The sequence below is a fragment of the Fukomys damarensis genome, unplaced genomic scaffold (assembly GCF_012274545.1).
Source record: "Fukomys damarensis isolate Sample0158 unplaced genomic scaffold, DMR_v1.0_HiC HiC_scaffold_32, whole genome shotgun sequence".
Classification (NCBI taxonomy): Eukaryota; Metazoa; Chordata; class Mammalia; order Rodentia; family Bathyergidae; genus Fukomys; species Fukomys damarensis.
The window spans coordinates 15166457-15178438 of NW_022900944.1; positions in this window are offsets into that span (position 1 = coordinate 15166457).

An 11982-nucleotide genomic window follows, 5' to 3' on the forward strand; every position below is an offset into this window, starting at 1 on the left:
TTGGAACTGTAGTCTCCAGAATCGTGAGATAATAAGTTTTATAATTAAAGCCTCACAGTATGTGGTGCTTGGTTAACAGCAGCCCTAGCAAACCAATGCCCTAGCCATCCTAAAAAAAGAAAAAGATCTTTATTCCATGAGTGTAAATACCCTCATTAGCATAAAGTTTAACCATCTTAACTATGGTTATGGAGTTTCAGCTCCATTACTACTTACTACCCACAACTGGGAAAATGACAAATATTGATTTCTATGTACCCCAGTTCTCTCCGCCATAAAATCGTGCTATTAACGCATGGTTCCTGGGCATAGTCCCACACTGTAGAGATTCCTGTGCACTCATGTTTATAGCAGTGCAATTCACAACAGCTAAGCTGTAGAAACAGCATAAATGCTCAGCGTAGATAAATGAATAAAGAATATGTGGTATATATACACCATGCAGTATTACTCAGCCATGAAGAAAAAGGAAATCATGTGACTTGCAGTAAAATAAGCTAGGCTCAGAAAGTTAAATGTCATGTTTTCTCATATATGAGAAACCTAAAAAGAGTAATGAACAAAAAAAAAATAAAATAAAGTAAAAGAGATGACAGGAGGTAGACTTCTAGAGCCGAGGAAAAGGATCTGCAGGGGGTGGGAGGTGTGTGATGAGAGGATTGAAATTAAAATAGGTAAAATGCATGAACCAACTTCTCAAAACAAACCCCACCATTATGCACTACTAACCTACACTAATAAAGTTTAATAAGAAAATGAGACTATGTGTATTTCAAGGCAAAGTTTTGTCTAGTTACAGCTTCCTAATTTGACAGGAGCAGTTTCCACTTGTCTGAGTCCAGTCCCCAACCTTCTAAATCCACAGGACAAAAGGGGCCCCTGAAAAGTTGAAATGTACCACCCCAAACACGCAAACCCATCACCCAGCAGAGGACAGGGAAGCCAGCATGATGCACGCACATCTCAGCAACAACAGGTTCTCTGGCAGCTGCCCAAAGAGAAGGGGCCACCAGTTGAGAGAATGCTTCAGTGGATGGGAAGTTCTAATTAAGGTTGAAGAGCAAATTCCCCACTCTAGATGGGATGCTCCCCTCCACACACAGAACTCAGCCCAATCTTTGACATTCACACATTCAAATGTCACACCGTTCACACTCTCAGCTGCATGTGAATTCACTCCTTCATCCCCAGAGTACTCACTGAAGACCTACCGAGAGCCAGGTGCTAGACCGGGATGTCAGAGGTGCAGACCTGGTCTCTCTAAACAGAGCCAGAAGTCACCAATGGGAGAACTAACTGGTTGTCTGCGGAATCAGTGTTCAGAAAATGTCACTTCTCTGCTCCTTTCTCTTCCTGTCGGCACGTGAGTCTGAATGTTTCTTCCTCTAAAGCAACACAGGTCTTCAGCTTTTCTGAAAGACAGGATGCAAGCACCGTGAGAGACCCTCCCTTCGTGTCACAGGCTTGATTATCTCTGGTGTCCAGGCTTTAGGACCCTGCCAGGAGGGGGAATGGGGGAGCAGCAGAGCTCAAGCATCATTGGGGTCCTCTACTGCCCCTGCTGCCCTTCCAGAAAACCCTAACAGGCCAACTCTTCCAGGTTTTCAGGAGATCCAGATTATACATGAAATCTCCCATTTAAAAAATACTGGTATATTTATCAGGAGAGAGATAGCAAAAGCGATGGTGAGGAACTGGCTCACCTGAGCATGGAAGGATTGCAGCCCCCCACCCCCACCCCTCTGCAAGCTGGAGACCCAGGGCAGCTGGTGGTGTAATTCAGTCCCAGCCCCCACAGGCCAGAGAACCAGGGAGCCCAGGGTGCAAAGCCAGGCTGAGGGCAGAAGAAGAGATGAGATCTCCTAGCTCAAGCAGTGAGGCAGGAAAAGGGGAGCTAACTCCCCCACTTCTGCCTTTTGTTCTCTACAGCCCCTCAGGGGATTGGACCTGCAGGCCCGTGAAGGAGGTGGGAGGAGGAAGTCACACTCCACTGAGTCCATGGATTCAAAGGCTCCCCTCGGAGCCCCCTCCCAGACACACCCAGACACACTGCACAATCTGGGCACCCAGAGACCCGGGCAAGTTGTCACATGAAATTATCCATGAGAGCTGACAACTTGACATGCTGATTTGCAAAGACCACAGTGACATGGAGCACACAGCTGCCGCTCCAGCCAGTCTACAGCCTCCATGGCTTCCCCAGTCTGGGCTCCGCAGAGACACAGGGAGAGACACAGGTGACACAGGCTGCAGCAGCTGGGCCCATAGGCTGACTCAGTGGCATCTTCTGTACTCTCCAGTGTACTCTTATCTTATCCCACCACTCCCTGCCCCTGCCCTCCCAGGCAACCACAGGTCAGTGGTCAACTTTCTCTACCACTAGAGTGGGTTGGTCAAAATGCCCTTTCTTTTGGGGAAGTCACGGATCGATACAGGGTTTCGGAAGCACATCACACACGCACGGCCCACCTCCAAAAATGAGGGTTCCACTCCCTGAGGTCCCTGCTCTCCCTGGTAGTACCAGTCCTGCCTACACAGCCACCTCTTCTCAAAGTGACAGCGTCTCCTCCAGTGACAGAGTGGTATGGAAGGGTCTGGATCTCAGAAAGGAATGCCCTTTCTCTCCATGACTGAGTGGCACATGGGCAGTTTTCAAGACAGCCTAGAGATGACATTTATCCCAAGGCAAATGTGCCAGGCAAGGCTGCTTCTCAGTTTTCCCTTTGCTTAGACAAAACACCTGACACCCACAATTTAAAGGAGGAGAGATTTATTTGGCTCTCGGTTTCAGTCCATGATCCACAGGCTTTAAGGCAGGAGGGTGACAGCAGAAAGGCATGGGGAGGGAGAACTGTTCATTTCCTGCAGCAGAAGCAAAGCACAAGGGACCAGGTCAGCCAGCCAGAGATATACCCTAAAGGCACAGCCCAGGGACCCCACTCCGATCCAGGCCCACCTGCTGACAGCACTTTCAGCTGTGAACATCAGAAGGTGAATCCACTGGTAAGTACAGCATCCCCACAGTCAGATCACCTCACCATGGGTCTCTTAACCCAGCCAAGCTGACAATTAAGATTAACTGACGCACTCGCCATCTACCAAGACTTACGGAAATGAGCAAGGAGAAGCAGCAGCCATAGCCGGCATATGACGTAACTGGCCAGATATATAAAGCGGCAGTGCAGCTGAACAGTGAAACACTCTGGGCTGTGCACAGAACTGAAGGCGCTCGCTCTGTACTGACACTGGCGGAACTGACTCCGAGTTACGCGGTTACGTGATCAGAGTAAGTGCAGGACCACGCACAGAGGGGGCCCCACTGTGTCCTAAAATTGGCAGTGTGCATTCACTTGCCTGTGTCTGTCCACAAGAATGTATTTCCGGAAGGGAATGAGAAACGGGTTGCTGAGGTTTGGCTATGATTTGAGTGCCACCTCCCTCCCAAAAGCTTCCTGTGTTTATATTTACTATCCAGTGTGAAGTAGGAAGGGAGTGGAAACTTTGGTGTGCAGAAGTGGAGCCTTTATTAGGACTAGGCAAGGTCTCAGAGTGGGACTCCTAGGACTGAATCTTGGGGGCTTTCCAAGAAGAGATCAGAATTCTCACACAGTGACTGACTGCCCCAGGCAATGCCCTGTCTGTTCCACCTCTGGACCCTGCCAGCAAGAACGGCATTGCCACGTGAGGCTGCTTGACCTTGGACCTCCAGAACTGTGCGCCAAAATAAAGAAATCTCTTCTCTTTGTAACTCACCCAGCCTGTGGTGTCACGTTATCGTTATCGGGAGCAGAAAACAAACTAAGACACTGGTCAACATCCTGCACTCCAAGAAAGAGAATCAGGAACTAGGAAGCAGCAGGAAGGTTTGCCTCTTCCCTTTACGTTCTACACGCTTTTGAGCCATGTGGTTATATTTATTTTAAAATAACTTGTTGCCTGTTATTTTGGGAATGATTTCAGAGTCACGGGAGAGGTGCAGCGATAACAGGGCCCCCATAGGCCCTTCGCCCCGCTTCCCCTGATGTTAATGTTGTGTGTCGGGCCAGTACGTCAGTTGAAGCTGAGTCATTAACCCTGGCTGAGCCCTGCTAAGTAATCCGCACAGCATTCGTTCATCACTGTGGCTCCTGTCGCCCTCCAGTCTATGATCTGTCCGCCTTCCCTTCCTTTTCATGCCCTTCACACCTTTGGGCAGATGCTGATCAGATGCTCTGTATGACGTCCTGCAGTTTGGGTTCCTGTCTTCCCACGATGAGACTGGAACTGTAGGTTTGGGGGAAGAACTCCACAGAAGCAAAGTGCCCTGCTATCGCACCCCATCATGGGTAGATGGAAGCCACGTGGCTTTCCTACGGTGACATTAGCTTTGATCAGAGGGCCGAGATCACGTCTGCCAAGTTTCTCCATGAAAGTTGCTGGTTTTTTCCTTTCTATGCTCTGACTTTTCAAAGAGCATAGCTAAGCACAGCCTACACAGAGGGGTTGTGCTCCATCTCCCAGACCAGCGATGGCGAGCCTTTCAGAGCTTTCAAGGATGACAAAGCAGCTGGCTGCGGCCTGCATGCCACAGGTTCGCCACCACTGTCCTAGAGTCAGGAGCATCGAGGTAGTATAGTTTTTTGAAACTTTCTGCAAAGAAGATTTGTTCCTTCTCTCCCAATTTTAATTTTTTACTTATTGAATCATTTATTCACTTTTATGAACTCATGGATATTTATTTTCTTTCTTTGGGTTATATGCAGTAGTGTAGTTATTTATTTTGATGTTCAAATTGTCCCAGATTTTTGTTTTCAAAAATAAGATGTAATAATAAAAACCTACCACTGTGGAAGGAGCCTATGATCAGGCATGAATTGCTTCAGATTATCAGAAATTGTTCCCTAGCCTCAATCTCCGTCATCAAAGGAGAAAGACTCAGGGAGAAATGGAGAGCTCTGGCCCTGGAAAGAGCCACATGTGTCAGTTCTACCACTTACAAGGTAGGAGACTGTGGACAAGGAATCTGCTCTCAGAACCGTCATCAAAACACTGATAAAATGGATGATTATGATTCCTAATCATACAGTGTCCCCAAAGCATTCAGAACACCACGTGGCACACAAAATGCACCTAGTAGTCGCCCTCGTGTGGGTGCACATCCAGCAGCCACATGGATTTGGGTGTTCTGCACATTCCCTCACACACACACACCAGTTCTGTTCCTCAGCAAGAGTGGGGGGCACAGCCTGGAAGAAGGGAAGTGTTTGTAGGTAGGAGGCTTGGCCAGCTCAGTCCCCACGCCAAGTCTGAGTCTCCTCGTGCACAAGGAGGGGCTCAGGGAGTAGCTTTCCTGTCTTAGGTGTGTGAGAGGTTTGAAAATGGCTATGGTCAGGGAATGTGGCATAGTTGCATCCAAAGGGATCCTCAGGGTTGTCTCCCTTAGGCAGGGAGATGGGCCCCTTTCTTCTGCTGGGAAACTTGGTCTATCTGAGGGACCCTCTCTCAGGCTTTCGTCAGCTCAAAGTCAGGGCCTCAAACTGAAGCCAAAGGAAGCAAGGGGCCTCACCACACAGGCACCTGCTGGCCAGGATGGTAGAAACAGAGGGACACAGAAAACAGAGTGCTCCCCAGTGCACTCCATGCTCCATGCCTGTCCTCTGGGCAGTGCAGTGGCCAGGAGCTCATTTCACAGCCCTAAACAGTGAAGCCACAATTAACCTCCCAAGCTAATAAGGTGAATAGGTTTCTGCTGACAGGCTCAGCCCCAGTCCAGACCTCCTCTGGGAATTGTACCCTGCCCACCAACCCACTGGGTCACCATCCCTCTGGAGTGGGGAAGAAGCCAGGAGAAGCTAGAGCTGTCTCTTTCCTCTCCTCCACATCTACTCTTCCCTCCTAGATTTTGTTCTTCGGAAGCAGCTAAGAGTGTGCACCCAAGACTCCTCTGGGCATCCAAACCCTTTCTCAAGGCCCCCACACTCCCCTCTAGGAAGCCCTATCAGCCAAATGCAAAGAACTCTGGATGGATTCTCTTAGACTTGAGTTTGGATCCCAGTTCCACAGTGCCTAGCCATGGTGAATCATCCTAGGCGAATTACTTACTTTATAAGATGGAGATACCAAGGCCCACCTCTTGGGAATGTCTGAATGTATGTAAAGCACTTGGCCTTCCGTTATCAGAAGGTGGTAGATGTCAGAACTTGTGTGATGTCACAAACCTGTCCTGTATCATTCTCTCCTTCATTCATTCAGCAGGTTCGTGGTAGGCATAGCATGGCTTAGAATCTGAGACCCACTGCTGAGTAGAAGCAACAGGATAGCTCCCTTGATGCTTGCAGCCTGGTGTGGCAGATAGATGGCCATCAAATAGTCATGGGGATGTAAAATGTCAGCTGGGATGGGTCCCCAGTCCTAGAAGACTTGATGGGGTCCGGGGAGTCAGGAAGCTGGTGATGCCTGGGCCAGCCCAAGGATGCTGAGGGATGAGCTCAGAGCACTGGCCTCCCAGACCCTAGAGGGAGGCCTGGGTCCCCCAGTCCAGGGACAGGAAGTGGAGGGGAATGTGGCTGGAGGGAGAAGTGGCCACCAGAGACCTGGTGAGCATCGGGCTGTGGGCAATGAGGGAACTGGGAACACCGTGCCCAGGCTGAGGAAAGGGAAGCCACCCATGGGTGGCCAGCCTCCGGCTGTGTCCAGAACATCCTACCCCACCCACCCCAGCTGCCAAAGGGGAGTCCCCATGCTCTCGATTCATTACCTGACATAACTAATTGTCTGGTGACATTTCCCATATTATAGACAAATGTGAATTATGGGCCCAGCTGCTCCCCTTCTTGTCACCAGGAATCGGTTGATAAATATGTTTATTCGAGGTCAGCCTGGCCTCATCCATTAGAAATATTGTTTTTCTAAACATTACATTGATTTAATTTAACTCTAATCAATTTAAAATGGTTCTGACAATTAACAAAAGCTTCAAATATGACCTTAAAGTAATAGGATTCATTAGCTATGTTTAGGATTAAACTTACCCTAATAGAGCAATTTTTCTTCCGAGGGTATTTGGTAAGCGACTAGTGGTCAGTCAAAATGAAATCAATTATTATAAATTATACAGTTAAAGTTGATTATGTATCCCCTGCTAATTTGTATAAATAAGGGTCTCTGACAATGAGAGTAATTTATTAATAACTATCTCTCCCCCAGCCCGGGATCACACTTCATGTTACAGCTGCCAGGGCGTCTGTAACCCATGAAGTATTATTTTCCGGGGCTGCTCTCGATGTATGCTAATTAAACCCATAATTAATTGAAACCGTTATAGTTAAAGACACAATGCTGGCGCCCTTTGCCCTATTATTCATGACAGTCAACCCATTCAAAGGCAATCTGATCAAAAATTCATATGCCAGCTCTGGTGCCCCCAAAGGAAGATGATCATTGTACAGAGTGCTGGTGACAGGACAGCTGGTGTGCTGGGAGGGGTGATGCACAGTCTGAACTCATGTCTGAACTCCCCCACAGCCACTGCCCCAGATGGGAGGGACGTGGACGCTTAGAGTAGCAGAGCTGCGTGTCTAGGCCAGGGCTCATGATGGCTGGCCCAATATAATGTTTAAAACAAGAGACTGTCACAAGTTTATGAATGGAGATCTCTTGATTTGCTGGGAAATTTCTGAATTGTTTGAAAAGTCAGGATTTACTGAGCCAATTGTTCACATTCCTGCCCCTACCCCAACACTCTGCCCTCCCCTTATGTTACCTGCCTAGCCCCTGTAGAAGCATGAGCTTAAAAGCCATGGTCGTCCAGGACACCCCATTCTGCTGGTGGAGAGACTAAGGCCCACATAGTCACAGTCTCACCAGGTCCAGGCAGACCAGGTGGGTCTGGTTTCACAGAGCATCTGGCACTCACTGGAGGTAGATGGGCCAGGGAGCAGAAGCTGTCCCTGCTGCATCCTGGTGAGGGCTGGTGAGAGGAGACGAGTACAGTGACCCAAAGCCTGAGGCTCAAGAGGCCCTGAGATATTGGGGTGAAGATAAACCAGCTTGAAAACAACAGGCTGAATCTGCTGCTTCTTGGGCTGGTCCCACATTCTTTAGATTCTTTCAGCTGGAGCAGAGCATCGGGAGGAAATCCCTCCGCAGTGTGTCGAAGGCATGCCAGGAAGACATGCCACACGCGGTCCAGCCCCCCTCGTGGAGGGGATCAGAAAAGAAAAGCCCTGAGAAGCAAGAAAGCAAGGATGAAAAAAGAACTTTCAACTTGGAAATACCCTGAAAACCAACTGGGGCCATGCAGCTCTCAGGAAACCACTGTCTTCCATCGAGCAGAGTGTTCAGGACATTAGCCTGAGTATCCTGGGAGCCCCAGTATTGGGGCTGACAGCTAAGTATAAAGAGTTGAGGAAGTGCAGGGGGTTTGGGAGAATCAGGGGCGGGGGCAGAGGTCACCGTAGGGGGGTAGATGGCTTGAGGTTCTAGAGGTGACCCAGCCCTTTCTCTGTACCCAGGAAAGCACCTGAGAACGCTATTTGTGTGGGGAAAGTGCATACTTCCTGAGTCAGGGAGCAGCAGGTTGGTGAGAAGAGGGAGAGAGGGTCTGGAAGTCTTGTTGGTGAGGACCCCTGGAGCCCCGAGCCACATTCACATCAGGAGCTAGAGACACCTATCAGGTGGCAGAGTATGTATCTGTGGCCACCACTTCTGTCAGGCTTTGGAATTCTTTTAATCTCAGAAGTCCAAAAGGGTTGGCATTTGGGCTACCTCACACCACCCAGCATGCTTTTCGGGACAGTGCCGCCTCACTTGGGATGGTCCAGGGACTGTGCCCCCACGAGTGTCCCATGGGCAGGAGAACTCTGCTCTGAGCAGGGTCAGTCACACATCTGGTCAAATCAGCTCTGTCTAATCCAGGCCTCTAGTTCACCTGCTCCCCTGGTGCAACTCCACATCCTCAGACCAAAGTTCTCCAACTTGAAGATGAAGGGATGGATCCCAGGCTGCATCACCCAGTTTCCTGAGGCACAGGCAAAGTCTGCTGTCTGACCTGACAGGCTGGCGAGTTTTCTCAACCTGTGCCTGGCCTCAGTTTTATAAAGAAAAGGAAAAGGCACACACTTATACACACACATACACACACACACACACACACACAACCTGAGCTGTAGGTGACTACTCAATATTCTGAACTTTAACAGAAAAGGGAAGGTTGTCAAAACTGTCTACTTAACATATGTGCATCTCATTGTATATGAGTTCAGTGAATTTGGTTCTTAAAAATCCATAATGGAAGGCACACACACTGGAAAAGCTTTGGAGCCTGCTGGGACAGATCCAGTGAACCCAGGCGCACCTGCCCGTGACCTCACTGTCCCAGGAGAGTTGCTTACAGGTGTGCACCAAAAGCCACACCCAAGAGCAGTTACAGCATCGCCACACGCAATGCCTCGCCCTGGAAGCAGCACCACTGGCCATCGACAGGAGAGCTTCAGACAGATTACAGTGTAGACAGGGAGCAAGGAAAGAGAGCTTCTGACCGACGTGGCTCACATAGCAGGAATGAGAACCACACCTGCTACGTTCACCTCCAGTAGCCTTGGCTCCCTTTACCGCAGCCCAAAGTTGGCAGTGCGAATCTGCAGAGATAGAAGTCTGAGAAGCACCCATGGCTAGACAGGGCTTGGTGAGGGAAACAGGGAGCAGGGCCCCTGGGCTCCAGAGCTAACAGGCTGCAAGGATGCATGGTTATATAAAGCCCTCCCCACAACACTCGCTGCTTAGTAAAGTGCATTCTGATAGCAAAATATGAAAGAAAGAACACTACAGGTGGATGAGCCCCTGGGAGCCACAAGGCTGGATGCCAGACACACTTAGGTGCCTCCCCTGCCCTTGGGCTCCATACAGGGGTACCTAAGGGAGAAATCTGGAGCCAAACTCCCCCCACTCTATGCCCATTTCAGAGTCCATGCCAAGCCCTGAAATCAGGGTCCCACGTCCAAACCTCATAGTTGTGCCTCAGCCCATTTCTTCATCAGGGAATTGGGGGTGAAGTTCTCCTAAGAATGAGAACATAGAGAGAGAGCCTCTAACCCAAATCCGGGGAAACTGAGGCCTAAGGAGCAGATATGCCTTGCTTTTTTGTTCATCAAGCTTCTCTGTCAAGTTCTGTTCTGCTCCTTCTCCATCCTCAGTGCCCTCAAAGCCACTGTGGCCTCCAGCCCAATCAAGTCCATCCTGAATCCTTCCTGAGCCCCTGCTCCAGGTGACCAGGTCCCACCATCCAAACCACGGGCATCCTTTGTCTTAGCCCAAACTGCCCTGTCTCTCAGGCTTCCTCCTTGCACACAGCACACCCCAGCCATGGCTCACTACTCCCCAGTACCCTTTGTTTGGGTTGTGCCTCTGTCCCCAGCCTCCAGAAGGCTGGGGAAGCACAGCTGCGTTCCCTCTGGGTGGGGAGCCCTGCAGTCTCCCCTCTCCTGAGGAGCCAAGTTGGCACTTTCAGAGCCCACAGGCATGAGCACCATAGCCAGCCCGTTAATCTGTTCTCTCTGGTGAGACTACCCAGCTCCATTGGTCTGTATCAACACTGGCTAAGAAAATCTCCCCGTTCTGTGCAGTCAGAAGATGAGGGTGAAGAGCATGAGCAGCTCTTCTAGGCAGCCACAGGAAAGGTTGAACATGGAGGGAAAGACAGGGGCCAAGGCCTCAGTGTGAGCGAACCCGGCCCACTGTTTCATAGCAGTATCCCTCTTCCTTCTCCACCTTCTCCGCTGTCCAGTCCTCAGTCTCCCCAGGGGGTCCGAGAGCACAAAATAGGCCTCCTGACCTTAGGGCAGCTCTTGATTGACTGCAAGCTCTGGCAGGGTTTCCACGGCCCCCACGCTGCTCACCCCTTCGATATGAAGAGTTCTTAGTCACCTCACTCTCCTGTGCCAGATGCAGTTTTCTCCCTCCTTGGGGTCATAAAACCTGTCAGACCTCCTGTCTTCTGCCCCTTTTCCCCAGACACAAACCTTTGCCTCCACAGATGGCCAGGAGCCTGCTCATCCTTTAAAACTGGTAGAAATGTACTTGGGTCTTTAACACAGTAAATGACCTCCAAAATGACCACTCCACACCCCCAACATCACAGACTTTCTCAGGACCACTCTCTCTGACAAATGGCCCCTGCCCAAGCACCCGCCCTGCAAACACTGTCACTCAGTCAACCCTGGTTTTTATTTGGAAAAGACCGACAAGAGAAATCCAGAACCATGAAAATCACCAGCAGTCACTGCCATTCCTGTGGTTAGTGTACACCCTGCTAACAAGACATTCATACATTCACAGATAACAAGATAAGAAGGCATTAATACACTCACAGAACTTTTTTTGTTTCGTTTTGTCTTTTTCTTTCCTTTGGTTTTTTTTTTCTTTTTATTGAGGTTATTGGTACAATCTAGGTATACAATACAATTACATTCATCATTGGGATTCTGTACCTTTACATAATAGGTCTTGATTCTCATTTTTCCCCTTGTCCCTGCCCTCCCTTCACCCCCTCCTCCCCTCCCCATTTACAAACACTTTATTTCCATTTTTTCAGTTTCTCATATTTTTTTCCTCTCCCTTATTACCTTTCCCCCACCCTTCCCACTTTCCTTACACCTTTAGCCCTTTACTTCCTATTTCACATTATTAATTGTCTCATTAGGATCCTGTGTACTATTTTAGTTTTTCACACCAAAGAAACTATTTGGTATTTCAGTTAAAGAAATCTCTGTATGAACATTAAAAATAGGGAATCCTAAAATAAAACTAAAAAGGAAAGTAAAAGAGAAAAGGCAATGATGTAACATCAAAATAATCCTTAATTCTGGAGATGAAAATGGTCCCTGAACATATTTAAATTGCTTCTCGCTCTTATAGTCTTATCTTATTCTTTTTTCACTATTTAGAGTATAGTTTATTAGTTTCTGTAATCAAACCCATGTAGATATGACCTTACATATTTAGTAC